This window comes from Leopardus geoffroyi, chromosome E3, assembly GCF_018350155.1.
Source record: "Leopardus geoffroyi isolate Oge1 chromosome E3, O.geoffroyi_Oge1_pat1.0, whole genome shotgun sequence".
Lineage (NCBI taxonomy): Eukaryota > Metazoa > Chordata > Mammalia > Carnivora > Felidae > Leopardus > Leopardus geoffroyi.
The window spans coordinates 9,540,919-9,562,556 of NC_059340.1; the positions used below are offsets into that span (position 1 = coordinate 9,540,919).

At 46.5% G+C, this 21,638-nt stretch overlaps 1 protein-coding gene across 1 annotated transcript in view; it reads left to right on the plus strand.

Annotated features, from left to right (window-relative positions):
• The window catches only part of HIP1 (huntingtin interacting protein 1), a 151,382-nt gene that overhangs the window by 9,754 nt on the left and 119,990 nt on the right, over positions 1-21,638 (plus strand). The window lies entirely within an intron of this gene.

The window sequence follows — 21,638 nt, forward strand, 5'->3', positions numbered from 1 at the left end:
GTTCTCAAGGGAGAGAATGAGAGAAGAAAGTGTGGTCTAGGCTCAAAAGAAGCATATTTGAATAAAAGCAAAGATCTGGCGGGGGGGGGGGGGCACCTGGGTGGCTCAGTTGCCTAAGCGTCTGACTTCGGTTCAGGTCATGATCTCATGGTTCGTGAGTTCAAGCTGCGCATTGGGCTGTCTGCTGTCAGAGTGGAGCCCACTTCAGATTTTCTGTCCCTCCCACCCCGCGGCCTCTCTGCCCCTCTCCAGCTTGTTCTCTCTCAAAATAAATAAACTTAAAAAAATAACAATAAAATTAGTTAAAAAAAAAAAAAGATCTGGGTGGCGGACTTGTAGAAGACATGACCCCATGCTTGGCTTGTGCTCCACAGAGGTAGATCGAGTCTTGCTTGACGAGCAATGTGTGAGAACCTGGGAGCTTGGGGGATGTCTTGAGGGAACATGGCCGAAACGCTGACCTTCTAACAGTGGTTCTGTGAGGTCCCTGTCCTGCTGCATGGTCCCTGGGGCCAACCCACAATGACAATGACAGTTCTTAGCTTAGACAGTTGTTGGTATGTGTGTGTGTGTGTGTGTGTGTGTGTGTGTGTGTGTGTGTGTGTGATTACGTCTTACTGCCTGTCATGTGGCCCTTCTGCCATATTGATCTGGAAACTAATGCTTTCTCTGGTTTTTCTTGGGTACGTCTTGACCGATGCTATACTCTTCCCTCCCATTTTCCATGATCCTTCAGAAAGAGATTGACAGGCATGAGCTGTGTGGTTTTGCCTCTGAGCAAGATGCAGGGCAACTTCCCTTGAAGTAACAGGTCAGCCCAGGACTCTACCTCTCTGGGCCTGGCACCTGGTAGGCATGCCAAGACTCTGTGTTGAGAACCTTATTCATCTTTGAAGCCTCAGGCTCCTGACACGGCATCTGGCCCCGAGTGACTCTTGATAAGCGTCCATAGAATGAAGGATGAAATATTTTGAATGAAGCCCTGATGAGTGTCAGCCATGTTTGGTCCCAGTTCTGAACTGTGAACCCTAAGAAGTACACCCTGACTCTGGGTTCACGGGAGCACGACTGGAGCCAGCAAGAGCCGGGGCCCCTGAAGAGACCAGCTGTCTGACGTAACTCTGAGTGGTTCTCAGGGACTTCCTCTTGAACGTCAGCTCCCTGACTCATGCTTGGAAGTGACTTGTGCCCTGTTTTCTTGAGATTCTTATTGCAGGAAGGGACCTCCCTGTACAGCCTTAAGCCCATTACTGCTGATAAAAAACAAAACTACCCCAACACACCTAGACCCGAACTTTGTCTCCTGCCACAAACTGACTCCCGGTCCTTTGGTCTCAGTCTAGAGAATCCCAGTTTATAAACCATCCCTGACCCTTGAAGCTGAAATTCTCGCGGCCATTTTGACCTCCCCGCATTCTGTGCCCCTGCGGCTAGGCATGGAGTCCGGTTGTGTCTTCTTGACTCCTTGATTGTTGTCCATATCGCTCCTGCTTTGCCTCCCGCTGCTTCTGCCTTAGCTCAGACCTTTTTCTGGAGCCTGGGCTACGTCTTGCACAGCCCAGCTGGCCTTCCTGCCATCCAGTGTCGCCCCTTGTGAGATCTACCCTCCCTTTGGCTGTCTTAACGAGTTCTGTTTTAAAAGGCATACCTGCTTGTATCACTGCATGTTTTAATTTTTTTTAAATATTTATTTATTTTGGGGAGAGCGTAAGTCGGGGAGGGGCAGAGCGAGGGGGACGAGGATCCAAAATGGGCTCTGCGCTGACAGGCTGACAGCAGCAAGTCCAGCGTGGGGCTCAAACTCACGAACCGCAAGATCATGCCCTGAGCCAAAGTCGAACACTCAACTGACTAAGCCACCCAGCGCCCCTCTAACTCCATGTTTTAAAAGCCTCTTTGTCACTCTAAGCTGAAACTCAAGCATATGAGCATTGCCCAGAGCCAAACTTTGCGCCCCACATCCCCTCCCCCCCCAGCCCTACTCTATCGCAGCAGCCCACTGCTTCACACCTCTGTGTGTCTCCAGGTGGCACACCATTCTTTTTGGCCTAGAATGCCGCTCCCACTTTTTCCACTTGACTAAATTCCTCATTCTTGAAGTCCCACGTCCAATGGCCCCCTCTCTGGGAAGTTCCTCCACCACTCTTCTGGGCACATCTACTTGATGGTATTTCTGCGTGTTTCTGTGTCAACGTGTTGATCTGGATGACTGTCCATGATGGACTGTGAGTTTCCCTGTAGCTTAGCCTTCTTTGTAGCCCCCACCCCAAGCATGATGCTCAGGGCCCCGCAGGCCCTCCACAAATGTTTGCTGAGTGAACTCATAATGCGTATTGAGGACCTGACTGTATTTGATTGTTGCTCTAACCAAAAATGGAATAGGGCCCAGATCCCATTCCAAGGCAGGTGCCCCATGCTGGGGTGAATGTATGTGGTCTCTGTCACATTGGACTGAAGCTGTAGGTTTGGCTACGGTGGTAGGGAGAGGAGAGCCTGTTTTAGGAGCGGAGGATTCAGCGGGAGGGACGCTTTCCAGAAAGAGGCTTGTGCATGCAAGAGTCGGTGCGCTGGGAGCCAGTATTCTCGAAGTGTGTCCCACAGGTGGGATGACAAGGATGTGGTAGGCAACACAATATACGCCCCCCTCCCACCACATTCACACGGCGAAAAGGGCCTTTGCAGATGTAATTAAGGACCTTAAGATAGGGAGAGTAATCTGAACTTTTCCCGGTAAGGAACGCAGCTGCACCAGCACCTTGAATTTAGCCCAGTGAAACCGAGTTAGCCTTCTGACCCGCAGGACCGAGAGCTGATAAACGGGCGTTGTTTTAAGCTTCTAAATTGGTGGTAATTTGTTACTTTGGCGATAAGAAGCCAATACGGGATGATAACAGGTAACTCACGCTCTGGGACAACAAACCTCATGGAGCCCTTGCCTCGCTGCACAGACAGGCCACCCTTTTTAAACCCGGAGGGACATTTGTTATTTCATCTGTGCTTATTGTGGCCATAGATAAAACATTGCGTTTCCACACTTGGTGCCTACTCACAGAAATCTTATCCTGGGAAAACAATTCAGCAGCCGTTCAAACATTCTTTCCTGCTGCGCCGTGGGGTCCTTTGGTGCAATTCCAAGTGTGAGGGTCACAGATATAATTTACTTAACCTTACTTTTTTCTTTTTCTTGATCAAGCCCTGTGCTGTCTATTAAAAAAGGCGGGTGAGAAATCCCTTTGTTTTCTCTATGATCATGATGGCGTCTTTGCTCGAAAGAGAGCTGACTTGTGGTCAGGAATCAGAGGTGGTGATAAATGAACAGCTTCCCTCGGGGTGGCCCTGCAGTGTGCTGGTCCTTCTTCAGGGTCACCAGGGTGGTCTGGAGTGTGCCTGGGTAGTCCTGGCAGCCAGGAGCTCCCTTAGCACTGAATTAAGAATTGGGAACCCTCAGGGCACCTGGCTGGCTCAGTCGGCAGAGCATGAACGCTTGATCTCTGGGTTGTGAGTTCGAGCCCCATGTTGGGTGTAGAGATTGCTTAAAAATAAAATCTTTAAAAAAGAGGGGGGGGGGGTATGCCTGGGTGGCTCAGTCGGTTAAATGTCCGACTCTTGATTTCAGCTCAGGTCATGATCTCATAGTTTGTGAGTTCGAGCTCTGTGTGGGGCATCTGTGCTGACAGTGCGGAGCCTGCTTGGGATTCTCTCTCCCTCCCTCCCTCTGTCTCTGCCCACATTCACTTTCTGTCTCTCTCTTTCTCAAAATAAACCAACTTAAAAAAAGAAAAGAATCAGGAAGTCTTGCTTCTCCTGGCTGTGGTTCCCCCTGGTCCATCGTGGTCCCTGCCTCCTACATACAGGTCTTCAGTCACAGTCGTGAAATGAAGGGGATTGGCTGAGATCACCCCGAAGGTTGAGAGACTTGGTGATTCTGTGAGAGCACAGTTATCGACTGAAGCAGCAGCCCTGTGAGAGTTGACCGTCTTTTGACAACACCCGGCCCTTGTTATTCCAGTTTTGCTGTCCTGTTTCTCAGCTTCGAACACGGAATTCTGTTTGGCTTTCCTTCTCTGTGAGACCTTCCTCTGTAGCCCTGGCTGCACTTAACTTCTATGGGTAACTTCTTCTGCATTGGTCAGAGAGGGTCTTGTGCCTCCCCGCCCACCAAGAACTGGCCTTCCAAAGTCACTCACACAGGAAAGTTACCTAGTGAGAAGTCTTTTGCAGTTGGTCACTTCTGCCCAAGCACGATCTTCTGTAGGACCACCAGGTACATCTGCATAGTCTGAGCACTGCAAAACTCCGGGAGCAACTTCTGATCTTGGGCTTCCCGGGGGTTAGTCCGTTAGGCCAAGGTGGTAGCACCTGACAAAAATGATTTTCCAGAAAAACTCTTTGACACTGACTCAAAGGCCACGCAGGGTGTCCAAAAGGGTGCCATTTTGTCTTCTGCCAGCCTGCTTCACGCATTGACCTTCCCTCCCTGGTGCCTCCCATTTTCTGAGGTGTGGCCTCTGATCCAGTCCAGTTTCCCAGAGGAAAGTGAGGATTAGAAAAGAAACTTCAACTTGCCTAGGGTCCATTCTGCAAATCCTTGCCCAGATTTGAGGCAGACCCAGCCTTGTGTCTGGGTCCAGGTCGTGCCCCAAGACTCTGTAAAGGTTCGGAGCATGGGCTTTAGGTCCGGCGGGTCACCTGCCATGGGTTCCAGGCAGGCTGCTTTACAGAGACGCTGGTGGGCATAGCTTGATCTGACTCAGTTAAGCAGAGAGCCATGGGAATAGCATCTACGGTAATGAAAATACCTACCTCATAGGCGGTTGAAAGCATTAAAAGACATAATGCAAAGAAAACGCTCAGTGCATTGCCATCCATATAGCGAGCACTCAGATGTATCAGCTCGTGGGGTGCTTGGGTGGCTCAATCAGTTAAGCGTCTGACTTCGGCTCAGGTCATGACCTCGTGGTTCGTGAGTTCGAGCCCCTCATCAGGCTCTGTGCTGACTGTGCAGAGGCTGCTTGGAATTCTGTCTCCCTCTCTCTCTCTGTCCCTCCCCTGCTTATGCTTTCTCTCTCTCTCTCAAAATAAATAAACTTAAAAAAAAAGAAGTATCAGCTGATATTATGATTCTCTTACTAGTACTTAAGCACATCTAAATTTGGGGGACTAGTGTACTACTGGGCACGGGGTAGGCTCATGGCTGTGAGATAAGTAAATGAATGGATCTAGGCTTCCTTGTTGGTCTGCTGCCCGAGGACGCCTGAGTTGAGGGTCACCTAGATGAGGAAATCCCACATTTTCAAGGGTGGGCACAGAACCACAGGAAGAGTTACCAGGAGATCTCAGGAGGCGATTGCCTGGACCATGACCCCCCCCACACTGGCCTGCCTTTGCACTGGACCTGGGGAGGGATGGCGTGCTTGGAGGAATCTGTCTTTCTGGTCCTAAGTCCCAGGGCTGGCTCAAATGTCGGCTAAGATGACAGAGGGCATGCAGAAGGAATTGTCTAGTCTGGAAAGACAAAGGCCGAAGCGAAGGCACAGACAGGAGGGCAGAACACTGGGGTTTGGGTCACGGCTCTGCCTGTGACCAGTTGTGTGATTTTATTTCCGTTGAAGGTCTGCATGTACACAGTTTCAAGGGTCAGATAGCAACTCAGACTTGTCACCACAATCCAGGAATGTCCTGGTCCAGCACTTTGCTCCTCCCCAACTATTTCCTGCTTCCCAGAAGCACACCACTTTTAATTCTTGAAGCTGCTTTCGTTATAGCCATTATTGTGAACCTCATTATAGCCATTATTGTGAACCTGCCATTCTGGAAGATAAAGATCTAGCTTTCATCTGCATATATGCTCCCCTCATCCCCAGGACACTTTTCCTCCTCTGTGCCGCTAGAGTTTTAACTCTCTATTCAGTGTCAACTTTATCACGACCCTGGAAATGCCAGGAGCAGCTGAGTATACGTGGTATCTTTTCCTTTCCTGCCCAAGTTTTTGGTATTCCCAGACTAATGAATTGTTTTCATTTGCTTGCTTGGGGTTCTGTGTGCTTACCACGGATTCATCCACAGCTCTCCCTTAATATGCAAATCTCCACTTACTCATTATGGTGGGGGTTGCCTCGGTTTCCCCAAACTAGGTCAAGTGAGAAGGCGAATGAGCAGGAGGTTGGAGGGAAGTCAGCAGTCGCGAAGGTGACGTCAACCAGTGATGATTGTTGCTGTCTGGAACTTTCTTCCCAAACCTCTAACTGGAAAGTAATTATAGGGCAAGTGAAGGGGTGCCTCCCTGTGCACAGTGGGGATTAAGGCCCACCTAACTCGAGAGGCAAAGTCGGCCAAACCGTATAGGGCCGTAAGGAGTCTGGATCAACTCACAGATGACTTAGCCGTGACCTTTTAGGAAGGAAAGTCTGAGCAATTAAGGGTATCCTTATGTCATAGGGAAAGACCTGGACCTCACAGACCCCTTTGGGGGCCTCGTTGGAAGCAGAACTTGGGGCTGATTGGACAAGACTGATCTGATGACACTAATGATATTTTTATGGAAAGAGAAAGTTTCCTCTAGTGCCTTAGAAAAACAGTAACTGTCATAGCGATGATGGTGACTGGTGACGGTGTGGTCATCTCCTTCACACCCTGCTCAGGGGACGGCTCAGAGCCTGGGGTTTCTTTCTATTTATTCTCCGTGCCATTCAACGTATTCAGAATGTCTTTTCTCAAGGGAAATGGGAAATAAAACCCATTGGTAGGAGAGAGTCTTAAATGCCTGGGGTAAATTCCCAGCTACTATTCTGCCTTAGGCCTCAGAGTGAGGGGCAGGCTGGGTAATGAGTGGCCCTGAGACCCTCCCAGCCTCTGCCTCCTCATTTGCAAACGACTTTATGTAATAGTACAGGCCCACAATTCCTTGTCTGCAGTTCTGAGATCCCGAAGGTCTGGAAGACTACAGGTTTATTTCAGAGTGTGGTACCCGACCTGTACTTGTCTGGGCCTGTTTGTAGACTTTGTTATGTGCCCATCTTAGAATGGAAGGTCCTACGATATGCTGCAAAGATGACCGTGTTTGATCAGAGGGTGTTGCCCAAACCCTGAAGTTCTAACTCCCGGACACACATGACCCCAGAAGTTTGGGATAAGGGATCAGGCCCCTGCAGCACCAACTCCACTGTGTTGTGGCAAGGTTTTGAGCAAGATACTTTAGGGATGAAACATGAAGCCTTATGCCTGGCAAATAGTAGGCGCTCAATAAATGTTAGCTGTTAGGAGTCATCGGTTTTAGAATCCTATCTGTAAGACTAGGCATAATTAGGTTAACCATTCAAGTCCAATTTCTTCCGATCAGTTAAGGTCATATGAACGAGTTTAAATTGGAAAGAAGTGAAATGGCAGCTTGGCGTGTCCTAGAAAGAACTGGGTGCAAATCTTGTCTCTGCCGCTTATCACCCCAGTGACCTCGGGCAAATGCCTTAATTTCTTTGCCTCAATATTCCCATCTGTGTAACGAGGATAATAATACCTGTCTCATGGGGCTGCCTTGAGTATCCAGAGAAACCCAAGAAACGGGTGTGTGAAAATGAATGGCTCCTGACAGATACGCTGAACTGGGCACATCACCCGAGTGGTTTTCTTGCCAAAAGTGCGTAGCCCCAATCTTATCATGAGAAACATCAGACAAAGCCAGTGAGGGATGTTCTACAAAATAACGGACTAGCGGTTCTTCAAAAACGTCAAGGTCTTGGGACGCCTGGGTGGCTCAGTTGATTAAGCGACCGACTTCAGCTCAGGTCACGATCTCGTGGTTCATGGGTTCAAGCCCCAGGTCAGGCTCGGTGCTGACAGCTTGGAGCCCAGAGCCTGCTTCGGATTTTGTGTCTCCCTCTCTCTGCCCCTCCCCGAGTCGTGCTCTTGCTCTGTCTCTGTCTCTGTCTCTCTCTCTCTCTCTCAAATATACACATTAAAAAACAAAATGTCAAGGTCTTAAAAGACCAGGAAAGACTAAGGAGCTGCCACAGACCAGAGACGAGACAGTACGAAGTGGGATCCTGATTGGGTCCTGGAGCAGAAGGAGGACAATAGTGGGAACACAGGAAGCAATCCAAATGAATTCTGTAGTACATAGTTGGTAGTATTGCACCCAGGTGAGCTTCTTAGCTTTGATGATTTTCCTACGCTTATGTAACATGTTAGTTAGTGTAAGGGGAAGCTGAGCAAAGATGTACGGGAACTCTGAACTATTTTTGCAATTCTTCTTAAAGTCTAAAATTATCTCAAACTAAAATGTTAAAAAAAAAAAAAAAAAAAAAGGGAATGGCATGTTGCTTGGCCGAGCTTAGTCAGGGCTAAGTAAATGTGCGTTCCCTGGCTCCCTTGGGTCATCCGGGGAACATTGGAGACGCGCATACGCAGGGGGGCCGATCACACAGGGGGGCCTATCGGTGGTTTGTGAGGAGGGAAAGTGTGACTGATCCAGGCTACATCAGGGGAGGGAGAGGTCCTGTGCCTGAGCCGCGAGGAGCTTCCCTGACCGTCCCAGGTCTTCCGGCAGAATCGGAGTGGGACCCGCGTGTGCGGTCTGGGGGACGCGCTCCGTCAGCCTCCGCCTGTCGCTGCAAAGAGTGGTCAAGCCCTTTGCAGTCAGACCATCTCAGTTTCAGCTCCAGCTCTGTTACTTGTTATCTCTTTGGACTTTGGGGAACTTACTCATCTGTGGTTGGAGATAACGTACTGGCATCTGGGCTCAATGAGTGGGTTCAAGGAGAGGGTCCAGAGCAGTAGCCAGTGCTGAGGGTTGTTTCCTTTCCCAGATGGCACCAGCAGAAGTGCCCCCCCACCCTCTGGGTTCCCCGCAGCACTCACTTTGTGCTCCCCCGAGAGCCCTTTCTAGGGATGGCCTCCTAGGGTCCATGGCTTGTGCATCCTGTTTGCCACGTGACCTAGCGCTCCTGTAGGCCCCTGGGCTTTCAAGTAGGAAGATATGCAAATGTACTGAGTGGGTGAATGAACAAGTGAGCGAATGAATGAGTGAATGAGGGAGTGAATGAATGAGTGAGTGATGAATGAGTGAATGAATGAATGAGTGAGCGAATAAATGAATGAGTGAGTGAGTAAGTGAAGGAATGAGTAAAAGAGTGAAGGGGCGAATGAGTACATGAATGAGTGAATGAGTGAGTGATGAATGAGGGAGAGAATGGATGAATGAATGAGTGAATGAGGGAATGAATGAATAAGTGAATGAGTGAGTGAATAAACGGGTGAGTGAGTGAGTGAGTACTTGATGAGTGAGTGAATGAATGAGTGAACAAACGAATGAATGAAGGAGTAGCGATGCCCCTCCTGCCTCTCTGCAGGAGGGCTGTGTACTGTATATGATCACTGGCTCACATAGTTGCCCCGTGGCAGGCCATTCTCGAGGATGCCTTTCGAAGTGTTCAGACCAAGCACACCGTTTTATTATGATTTTTCTCCCCCTATCTTGGGTGCCAGTCACCTATCCAGAAAAAGCAATTACCTCCTTTTCTTACACTGAACCTCTCAAGCCTTGAAGCTGTGTGTTAGTAGTTCAGAATTCTCCAGGCCTCTCTCCTTGCTGCTGAGAACTTTTTGCCACAGGAAATCAGTCTCATTTTAAGGGCCAAATAGTCACTAAATATAGCCTCCCAGCACAGATATTTAAAGAGCTGCGTTGATGATGTTATGTCTGAACAGAGACGAAGGGGAAGAAAATTTTTTTTTTTTTTTTTTTTTTTTTTTTCTGGAAAGAAGCGTGAAGTTACACCAGCATTTCTGTGGGTCTGCAAGGAACAGACTGACGGTATGGTGTCAATGTCTTAGTTATGGGATCGCCAGCTTGGGCCTCGGAGTTTAGGTTTCTGGTGCCAGGCATTTTTTGATAATTCCTCCTTATCTCTATTTAAAAATGACTCCTGCCCTGGAGAGTGACCTCCGACGAGTCTGCCCTCCCCGCCAAGCCCAGGAGAGCTGCCCTCCCCCAGCTCCGGGACCAGACGGGGGTGGAGTGGGACCCACCCCACATTATCCTCTCCCAAGTGCTGGCAGCAGGTGACAAAGGCATGAGTGGATGGCGTCCAGGGATCTTTACTGAAAAGTGAGCAGTGGGTGCAGAAGCCAGGAAACAGTTCATGCCTCAGAGAGAGGCCTGAAATTCCACTCATGCTGGCCACCATGATGTGGGGGAGGGGGGTGGCTTTCATGGGGGCTGATGGCTTCCCACTGACTCTCCTCTGGCTTTCACCTTGAGCTCATTGCATGGTCAGGGTAATATCAAGAGAGTATAAAACCTTGGGGATGATGTTTTTATTTCTCAAATATTCCTTCCAGAATATAAATAAGACTATTTTAGGACTTCTTCAGAACTTTCTTTGGGGCTGAATTTATGATCTCTTTGGGAGAGGAACTTCATAGCTGTTTTCTGTAAGAAACTGCAGTGAACTATCTTAGTCTTTGTCTGAAGATGTCTACATATATCACTGTCTTTCACCCCCCCCCAACCCTGTCATAACCAAGATTTTATTGGTACTTGTTTGTTGATTGGTACTCAGACATCATGAGTTAATGCTGGTATTAAAAAGTCTACGCAATGTAATTGCAATACTTTGCTAAAGAGTTACTTAATCAGTGTTCCAGCTTAAACTTTGGAGACATTTTATCCACAAGTAGAGGTCACCAGAGCTCGGAATCTTCAAATATTTGTAACTCTCAAGCCTTTTATTGGGACTGTCCTGATAACACGGAATGTGATATCTTACACATTATATCCACGGCCCATTAACAGGTTTGGGGAAATTCTGGACCTTCCTTCCCTAGCCCAGATAGTGTGCAATTCTGATAAGGAGACAAAAGAACACACAGAAGACACAGAGACAACAATAGTAGGAGAAAAACACAAATATGGAAGGTGGGTCATTTAAAATGACTCTGTCACTTGGGTGATGTGTATTTTAGAGGATTTTTTTTATAATGCCCTTCAAAGTGGATGGAATGTTAAGTTTACATCAGACAAAGCCTTTCTTAGTCCAACATTCCACTATTTTCTGCTTTTTCTAAAATTAACTAGCACATTTTATCTCTTAAAAAGTCATTGTACTGGGGCATCTGGGTAGCTCAGTCGGTTAAGTGTCCAACTTTGGCTCAGGCCATGATCTCAGTTTGTGGGTTCGAGCCCTGCATTGGGCTCTGCGCTGACATCTCAGGACCTGGAGCCTGCTTCAGATTCTGTGTTTCTCTCTCTCTGTCTCTCTCTCTCTGCCCCTCCCCCACTTGTGCACACACACACTCTCTCTCTCTCTCAAAAATAAATAAACATTAAAAAGTAAATAAATAAGGGGTGCTGGGTGGCTCAGTCGGTTAAGTGTCAGACTTCAGCTCAAGTCATAATCTCATGGTTCGTGAATTCTAGCCCCGCGTCGGGCTCTGTGCTGCAGCTCAGAACCCGGAGCCTGCTTCAGATTCTCTGTCTCCCTCTTCTCTCTGCCCTCCCTCACTCATGCTCTGTGTGTGTGTCTCTCTCTCAACAGTAAACATTAAAAAAAAATAAAATAAATAAAAAGTCGTTGTACTTACTTAAAGATGTATTAAAACATGCCCACTCACACTCTGTGTCTTTCTCTAACAATAAATACCTTTTAAAAAGTTAAAAGTAAACAAATAAATAAAAAGTCATTGTACTTATTTAAAGATGTATTAAAACATGGGATGTTGTGGGAGTCCATGCTTCTTTAAAAATATGTTTCTGGGGGCACCTGGGTGGCTCGGTTCGTTAAGCCTCTGACTCTTGATTTTGGCTCAGGTCATGATCTCAGGGTCGTGAGATAGAGCCCCATGTCAGTCTCCACACTGGGCTTGGAGCCTGCTTAAGATTCTCTCTCTCCCTCTCCCTCTCTCTGCCCCTAGGCCCCCCACTCATGCTTTTTATCTCCCCCTGTCTAAATAACAATAAATAAAATAAAAATATGTTTCAGTTTATTACAGAAAACTTGCATTCCCAAAATGTTGATAAAGCTGCCTCTTAGAACTGTAGGAGAGAGAGTATGTAAGAACCACCACTGAGATTGGTCTAAGACTGCTTTGTCTCCCACAGCATTTGGGCCTGAAATACCTTCATTTTTAGGTTCTGGTTCTGCTGTTAAATCTTCTTTAGTCTCTGTTTGATGATCCTCCTCTGCCCATTTGCTTTTGTTTCGTTTCGCCCCTTTTGTTGAGACTTTTTTGGTCAGAAGATTTATCCTTTCCTATTGTCTTTGGGGGCCCAAGCTTCCATTTTTTTCAAGGCCAGATTAGATTACTGTATGCTGGTATTCTTGGGGGTTTCTCTTTAGTGCCCACTGAGCAGAATTGACACTTTCCTTCTTGTCATCTTGGCTGCAAGCAGTAACTATGGACGCAGTGGGACAGGGCGGCAGTGCTAGGTCCCTGTGGTACCATGGTCAGAACCTTCCAAAAGCCAGCAACCTGGACACTCACCCTCCTGCCACCTGAACTTCTGGGATACAAGGTGGAGGTAGAAAAGCAGAAGGAACGGGATTAGGATACTGCTTCCTTCTCACCACACTGTTGGCTCTTTCTCTTCCTTGCTTTTAAGCTCTTCTGTTGTCTTGAGGCACTTAATTCATCTAATGGCCAATCCCTTATGGATAATCTACCTTTCTCTCTGATAGTTTTTCTTTTCTCTTCTTTTACTGTGGTGTACCATGGGCACTGGGTGTTTTACTTTATTTGGGGAACTTGTTTTGGCTTTTACTCTAATTTTGGAAAACTCTCAGCCTTTGTCTGATTATTGCCTTTGATTTCTTTATTCTCTCTTTTGCAATTTCTGTTAAGTGTATTGTGGAACTTCTCATTTTATTTATTCCATTTTATTTAATGTCTTTCATAATTTCCTGTCCAGTTTTCTTTCTGCATTTTCTAAGTTATTTCCTCAGATTCGTCTTCCTATTCATGAATTCTCTCTTTGGTTGTGTCTAATCTACTCTTTGACTTCTAGAATATCTTATTTGGTTCTTTTTAAAACTCACTTGCTCCTTTTCTGTAATGTCTTGTTTTTGTTCTGTGGTTTCTATTCCTTCCTTTATCTTATTGAACATTTTATTTTACTTATTTGTTTTTAAGATTTTATTTTTAAGCAGTCTCCACACCTAGCATGAGGTTTGAACTCACAACTCTGAGATCAAGAGTCACACACTCCACCGACTGAGCCAGCCAGGTGCCCCTTGTTGAACATTTTAAAGTCCCTTTTGGGGAACCAGTATTTATAGTTCCAAGGTACTTTATTCTCTGTTGAATCTGCTTTTTGTATAGCATTTGATTTTCCCTGTATCTTTTGTCATTTTTGTCTGTGAGATCAGATTATATTCTGTGGGGTCCTGCATGTGCCTTGTATTATGGAAGTGTCCCTTGGGAAAGTTGTATGGTTGTCTCTTCTAGGCCCTACAGGGCTCATTGGTTCCAAGTCCAGTTTTACATGATTTTCTGGGGGCAGGGCTTCCACACTACATGAGTAGTAAGGAAAAGGGAACTTGCAACCCAGGTCAGAGACTCTGGCTTCTCTCTAGGCTCCCCACCAAGAGTCTATGCCTTACAGCTTTGTCCAGGAATTCAGTTCCAGATCCCTGATGCACACACAGTCAGGGGTCTCAACTTTGGTCTCTTATAACATATACCTGGTTTGTTTATTCCATAACATGTGTATTCAGATCTCATCTGCAGTAGCCTTCTGGTACCTGCATCTACATGTTCATGTTCATCTACATGTTAATAACATTTTTAAGGGGCTGCCTGGGTGACTCAGTCAGTTGAGCGTCCGACTTCGGCTCAGGTCATGATCTCACGGTTTGTGGGTTTGAGCCCCATATTGGCCTGGAGCCTGCTTCAGATTCTGTGTCTCCCTCTCTCTCTGCCCCTCCCCCACTCACGCTGTCTCTTTCTATGTCTCAAAAATAAACATTAAAAACTTGTTTTAATATTTTTAAGGTTTTTTTTTTCCCCAGCATTTCTACATATTACGTGAGAAAGATCTTATGTATGACAGCTGCTGTCTTTCCCCAAGCATTAGTCCCCTACTATTCATCTTCCGCAAAGCAGCCAGAGAGATCTTTAAGAAAACCCTCCTCCCCCCCCCAAAAAAAAAACAACACATAAGTCTGATTCTTTCACTGCCTGCTTAAAACCTTCTAGTGGCTTCCTGATTGCTTAAAATAAAACCTGCCTTCATGAAGTGAGCTATGACATCCTCTCTGTGCTGTCCCTCACATCCTCACTGGCCTCGTGCCCCCTGGTCTTCAGCCTCGTGGTATTTCTGCCCGCCTTGCTCCTGTCTTGGAAGCTCTGCATCTGCTTCGTATGTTCTCTGCCCAACTGCGGCCTCTTTTTTCTTTCATTTTAATTTTTTTAATGTTTTTCTTTATTTTTGAGAGAGAAAGAATGCAAGTGGGGGAGGGGCAGAGAGTGAGGGAGACACAGAATCCGAAGCAGGTTCCAGGCTCTGAGCTGCCGGCACAGAGCCCGATGCGGGGTTCAGATTCATGAACCACGAGGTCATGACCTCAGCTGAAGTCAGATGCTCAACCGAGTGAGCCACCCAGGTGCCCCCAAATTGCTGCCTCTTTAAAGGGGCTTCTTCTGATACTCCCCCCAAAACACTAAGTTACACCCCAACTCTCTGTTGTATTACTTCTTTGTGTTTTCTTCATGGCACCTATCACTGAGTAGAATCGTCTTGTCATTTTGGCGAGGGGATTACATCATTATCCACCCCCCGCCCCCCAAAGCTGGAGTGAGCTCCATGAGCACTAGAAGAATCTGTCTTATTTGGGGCACCTGGGTGGCTCAGTCGGTTAGGTGCCTGCCTCTTGATTTTGGCTCAGGTCATGATCTCACGGTTCGTGGGATTGAGCCCTGTGTCGGGCTCTGTCCTGACAGCATAGAGACTGCTTGGGATTCTCTCTCCCTGCCCCTTCCCAGCTTGTTCTTGTTCTCTCTCTCTCTCAAAAATAAACAAACATTAAAAAGATTTTTTTAAAAATATGTCTTATTTACTGTTGACTCTTGGCCTCCTGCCCAGTGCAGTGGGATAGAAATTAACCTGAGGCTTCTCCTTGGTAGATGAGATCACTCAAACCCCTGCCGCCTTTCTCCAGAATTCCTACCGGGAATGTCAGGAAAGAACCCACCCGAGGCAGAGTCAAAGATCCGTGTTCGATTCTGGCCGCAAGGCATATTCCCCGTGTCATCTTGGGCAAGTCACGTCCTTTCCCCCAGTCTCCATTTCCTCACCTCTAAAAGAAGGACAGCCGTGCGTGGTCGAGATGTTGTGAGAACGTGACGTGGATGTTCTCATCGTCTCGGGAGAGGGAGCATCGATCCCTTTCATTTAGGAGTAAAGGCATTCACCTCTCAGCGAGTGGCTGCGTGGGTGCCCCCTTCCAGGACCGTGGAGCCCTAGGAGACTTTCCTCACTGCGTCCCGTGCATTTTCTTGTTGGCTTTCTTCACATGTTGGCTCTGGTCTCTGCTGTGGCTGTTTTTCGGGTGACTGGATGGTAAGCTCCGTGAAGGCCCACCATCAAACCTATTTTTGAGGGCTCGCTCTGTGTCAGGTGTAAAAACCAGATCCGGCCCTCACGGAAGCGTCTGCCACGTCCCTTGAGGGCAGGCATCCCATTGTCCGGTTTGGCTCGTTCTCCAAAAGTCCTGTCGGGGTTCCGAGGAAGTAAGTTAGTTGACATGCCTACCTGCCCCAAAAGCATACATCCTTCAGCACAGAAGGTTTCCTAAGTGCCTGCAGTGCTAGGAGTCTGGAATGAATCAGACTTGCTTGCCGAGTTCAAGTTCCTCCTAGACCGAAGGAAGAATGTGGGCTGAACGGTCACTCCAGTCCGCTAACCGCAGAAGCAGAAGATGCCAAAGTGGGTGGGAAAGAGCCCAGAAAGTCAGGATGACCAGTCTCAAGTCGCTTATGAAAGAACTCAGGGCCACACCGTGGCTGGCACTGATTCTAAAGCTGACGGCCCTGGAGAAGAGGAGAGAAGTTCTGGGCAGACTGGACAAGCCAGGAAGGCTTCCAGGGGCAGGAGGGCTTCAGAGGACAAAGAGGTGGGGCTGAGGAGAAAAGAAGGGAAAAGCGTATTGACAGGGAATGCAGCATGCAGACTGGCGTCCTGGAGGCTGGATTCTCTTCTGGCCTTGTTTTGTTTGGCTCACACAGTGTTTTTTAAAAACTGTAACTTAATGTTTTCACATGGGGGGCACTCCTGCCCCATGATGCCCAACATTCTGAATTTCCATCCCCGACCTGCCCAAACACGTTCACGGAGCCAGCCCAGGATCCCTGCACGAGCCACTGAAAACCCAGGAGAATCCGTGGAAAAGAGAATGAACGGTCAAGTTCAGCATCAGGAATAAAAGTGCTGGGAGCAAGATGTATAAAAATCAATAGTACATTTTCCTCCATAACAGCAGCCAGCTGGAAAGTATCTTAGAACACAGATCCTATGTGAGTAGCAAAGCAGTAAGATCATACCCTGCCTTTATAAAAATCTGAAATCTCCAGACATTCACTCGAATCACCTTTATTGAGTGTCTGCCCTGCATTTTATGTGAAATTCAAAATTTAAAAACGTATGTGAATTTTGAATAGGTAAAATGAAAACATTTTTTAATTAAAAAATTTTTTAATAGATTGTATTTATTGAAGACAGTGTTTCCTTTTTTTTTTTTTTTAATGTTTATTTTTGAGAGAGAGAGAGAGAAGGAACGCATGGGCAAGGGAAGGGTCAGAGAGAGAGGGAAACACAGAATCCATAGCAGGCTCCAGGCTCTGGGCTGTCAGCACAGAGTCTGATGTGGGACTTGAACCCATGAACTATGAGATCATGACCTGAGATGAATTTGGACGCCCAACCGACTGAGCCACCCAGGTTCCCCCAAAAAGAATTTTTTTTAAGTAAGAAAAAAAAAAGGTGAAAGGCTCCCTCCCACCCTTGTCCCCCGCTGCCTTGTTCCCGTTCAACTCCAAGAGAGAACCACTCATTTACTAATTTCTTGTTGAGTCTCTCCACATTATTTTATTTTCACGTACAAGGAAACATGAATATCCTGAAATATGACCCTCTTCCCCACTTTTTCTACCAGTGATAGCTCAGAATCTTTCTTTTTCCCTTAAGGGACTGTCTTGGCAGTCTTCTTATACCAGCATAGAAAAGGCATCCTCCGACATCTGGGTGGCTCATTCGGTGGTCCGGCTCTTGATTTTGGCTCAGGTCATGATCCCAGGATCATGGGATGAAGCAGGCTGTGTGCTGCTCATGGAGCCTGCTTGAGATTCTCTTTCTCCTTCTCCCTCTGCCCCTCCCCTGCTCACATGCTCTCTATCTCAAAAAAAAAAAAAAAAAAAAAGTCATCCGCATTCCTTTTTACAGCTGGATAGTAAAAATACTGATTTCAGATAAAACCACGGGCTCCAGAGTAAAATTGCCTGGGTCAGAAACCTGCTGTGATTTTGACCTAATGATCTCTGTGCGCCTCAGCTTTCCATGTGCAAGTGGAAATAATGGGTCCCTGTTCATACCGCTGCAAGAATTTAGTGAGATAATGCTTATGAAAGTGTTTAGAACAGTTGCCTGGCGTCTTGGTGAGCTTTCTCAGCTGCTTTTCTCATTCTTATTATAACAGCACTAGCAACGAAAGCAGGGTAACGGGATAAGGAGTGGCGTGGGGGGTATTTTAGATAGAGGGGCCCTGCTGAAAATCACAAAGTTTACTGAGAGATGTAAAGCAGGCGTATTAATGGAGAGACACGCTTTGTTTCTGGGTGGGAAGTATGGATTTGTAGAAATGTCAGCTCTGCCTGGTGTAATTCATGTTTCTCCCGTTTGCAACTGACACCCCAGTGAGAGGATTTATTTGGGGACTTAGGTTTTTCTCAAACTTATCTGGAAGAATAAATGAGAGTAGCTTTAAAACATCAGCAAAGATGGTGATAAGGAGAAACTTGCCCTGCTAAATATCGAAACGCATTTTAATGATTAAAACTAACGTAATTAATGGCTTAAGAATAAACGGGAGGTGCCTGCGTGGCTCAGTAAGTTGAGCGTCCGACTCCTGGTTTCGGGTCGGGTCATGATCTCACAGTTGTGAGATCGAGCCCTGAGTCAGACTCCGTGCTGGGCATGGAACCTGCTTGGGATTCTCTCTCTCCCTTTCTCTTGGTCCCTTCCCCACTTACACTCTTTCTCTCTCAAAATAAATAAACACTAAAAAAAAAAAAAAAAAAAAAAAAAAAAAAGGATCAACAGAATAGATCACTCAGAAACATACCTTTATGTACACATGAATTAATTGTATGACAGAGGGGACTTCACACGTCAATACGGATGGAAAGATCTTTTGATAAATGAGGCGTGGTTAGGCATTTGGTTAGCTCTTCATGGGGAGAAGAGGGTATTTTAGATTCTCCCCTCAGGCTCCATGCCTAGATAAATTCTAGTGGATTAAAACGTTAAATTTGAGAGGGAGGGGGAATACAATCATTACAAAAAAAAAAAAAGACCCTTAAAAGGAAAAAAAACCCTTGAAGAACATAGATGGAAGCTTTTGGGGGAAGAGGAGGACCTCTGAGTTTGGGTTTGTTTTTTTGTTTTTTTTTGTTTTTGTTTTTTGAAGTTTATTTATTTATTTTGAGACACAGAGAGAGAAAGAGAGAGAGCAAGCAGGGTCGGGGCAGAGAGAGAGAGGGAGAGAGCGAGAATCCCAAATCCCAAGCAGGCACTGAACTGCTAACAGGAAGCTTGAGGAGGGGCTCTCAACCGTGAGAGCATGACCTGAGCCGAAACCAAGAGTCTACTGTGAGCACACAGCCCGCTGCGGATCCTCTGTCCTCCTCTCTGTCTCTGCTCCTTCCCCACTCGCGCTCTCTCCCTCTCTCTCAAAAATAAATAAAACATTAAAATAAGTAAAAAAAATAAGGATCCCAGTCATATTGGATTAAGGTCCCAACCTACTCCAATGGAGCCTCATCTCAACTAATATCTGCAAGTAAGGTCACATACCGGGGGTTAGGGCTTCAACACATGTTTCAGAGGGAGTATAATTCAACCCTGAACAGGCTTCATACGTCACAGCCCAACAAAGGATTTCACCTAAAGTAGCAGATTGGCTACATACCTCCAACTCCCAAGATTGGTTACAATTATAGTAAGGAAACATGATAAAGACCTCCAGCGACAAAGAATGGGAGCTGGACCGTTATCAAATGACACATTTCAACACTTTGGAAGGAATTTGGAATTCCTTCCAACATTTTGGAAGGAATTAAGGAGACAGTAACAGGAGAGCAGATATGCTCTGCTGGGCCAGACCAGCTTGAGTTTGGAGGTGTCATGGTGGAGGTGGCAGGACTGAAATCAGGTGGAGAGGGTATCAGTCTGTAAGAACTGGTCCTCCCACTCCCTGCTGCATTCCAGTGGACAGGAATTTATCCTGTGGCTGTGGACCAGATTGGAGAAACAGACCTGGATGAGATCCTAACTCACAGACCCTTTGTGGCAGAGGGTGGGGATTCCGTGGTGCTAAAAACAAGGGATTTCGTTCTGGAACTTGCACTCCATCCAGATGGGCCACCAATATCCACCTCCCCGGCTGGTGATCAGAAGATGTTTTCTGAGGGCACATGGGTGGCTCAGTCAGTTGAGTATCTGACTGTGGCTCCGGTCATGATCTCACGGTTCATGAGTTCGAGCATCGCGTCAGGCTCTGTGCTGACAGCTCAGAGCCTGGAGCCTGCTTTGGATTCTGTGTCTCCCAGTCTCTGCCCCTCCCCCACTCACACTCTGTCTCTCTCTCAAAAATCAATAAACATTGAAAAATAATTTTAAAAAAAGGAAGATGTTTTCTGGAGGAACCCAAGACTTCAGAACAAAGCCCTTCACAACCAGATCTCTGGGAGGCACTGGTGTGGGGCTCACTCCCTGCCCACTCTCCCGAAAATGAAATGTGCTGGCTGACGAGCTCCACCATTGGAACTTCCACACGGAAGCTAATGTAAACAGCTAACCAGGGATCAGCTGACATGTAAGGAAAGGCAAGGCTGTGTGAACCAAAGAACTAAAATAAACAATCAGGAAGAAGTTATCTGTAGGAAACAAAGACTATGCAGGTTCAGAAGAAAACTTCAGAAACTTCCAGATAGTATTCACATAGAGTTCAAGAGGTCAGTGAACTCAGAATTTCATTAGAAAGGTAGAGAGGATAAAGTCAAGGAAATCTTGTACAAAGTAGCAAAAAAGGACTAGGAGTTGAAAAGTACACACAGTGGATAAGACACAATGGAGCATCAGTCTAAAAGGTTCCAATTGAAAAACAGAGTTCCAGAGGGGCAACTGGGTGGCTCAGTCGGTTAAGCGTCCAACTCTTGATTTCGGCTCAGGTCGTGATCTCACAATTTGTGGGATCAAGCCCTGAGTCGGGCTCTGAGTTGGTGGTGCGGAGCCTGCTTGGGATTCCCTCTCTCCTCTCTCTCTACCCCTCCCTCTGCCCTCACATGCACGCACTTTCTCTCTCAAAAGTAAATAAACTAAAAAAAAAAAAAAGAGAAGAAAAGAAAATAGAGTTCCAGAAAGAGAAATAGAGGCAACAGAAGTGAGGAAGCCTGGAAGAAGTTGTACGAGGAGCGTATCTGCAGACCACAAGTAACCAGCCCAACAAATGATAAAAGTCACACTAAGGTGGATTAATGAGGGGATTCTGCAGTTGTCCAGAGAGGAGCACCAGGCACCAGGCACAGGAATGGGAATTGGAGGATATCGAACTTTCCAAGAGCGACTCTGGACGCTAGGTGTTGTATGCCCGCGGCATCCTGGAGGAAAATGATTTTCCGCGTAGTATGAAAGTATGAAAGCAGAACACAGATCTTTCCAGAGAAGCAAGGATGCAAGAAAAAGGCATCTCCGTGATTCCTTTTTCTGGGAGGTGCACTTCAGCAGGACGAGAGGTAGAAGACAGCACGAGGTACAGGAGAGTGGATCCTGTGCAAGGGAGCAGCAGAGGGTACCAAGGGCCGCCTCCCCGAAACACGGCGCCCCACAGAATTATCTCCTGCAGCAGAGTATTTGGGAGAAGTTCAGAACGTGCCTGTAGAAAGTTATGCAAATAAAATAGCAAAGGAATTTTTAACTTAAGGCAAGTTAAAAAAAAAAATTGGACAAGAATGGAAGTGTAGTCATTCCCCACCTATCTCTGTGCAGAACGACATTTATACAGTCATAATTTTGAAACACTGATTACTTAACGGAAATATTTGTATGACCATTGAGAAGATGAAGAAGTTGAGATAGTTGGATATCTAAGGGAATTTTGTCTTATCTATCATAATAGGAAGTCATTAGGAAACATTTAAAATTAATAAATTAGGTCGTGTACATATAATAATTGGAAATAGCAAGTGTATTACTACCTACTAGAGGCGGAAAGAGGTGAAAAACAAGGCTGCCTTTGGGAAGTAGACTTGGAAGGGTGGAGGGGGAGTAAGGAACTTCTGGTTGTTTATTAGAAGCTGTCCTTACCACTTGATTTTTTTTTTTTTTTTTAATTTTCGCTTCAGAAGCAATTAACCATTAACTATTTTAAAGTATA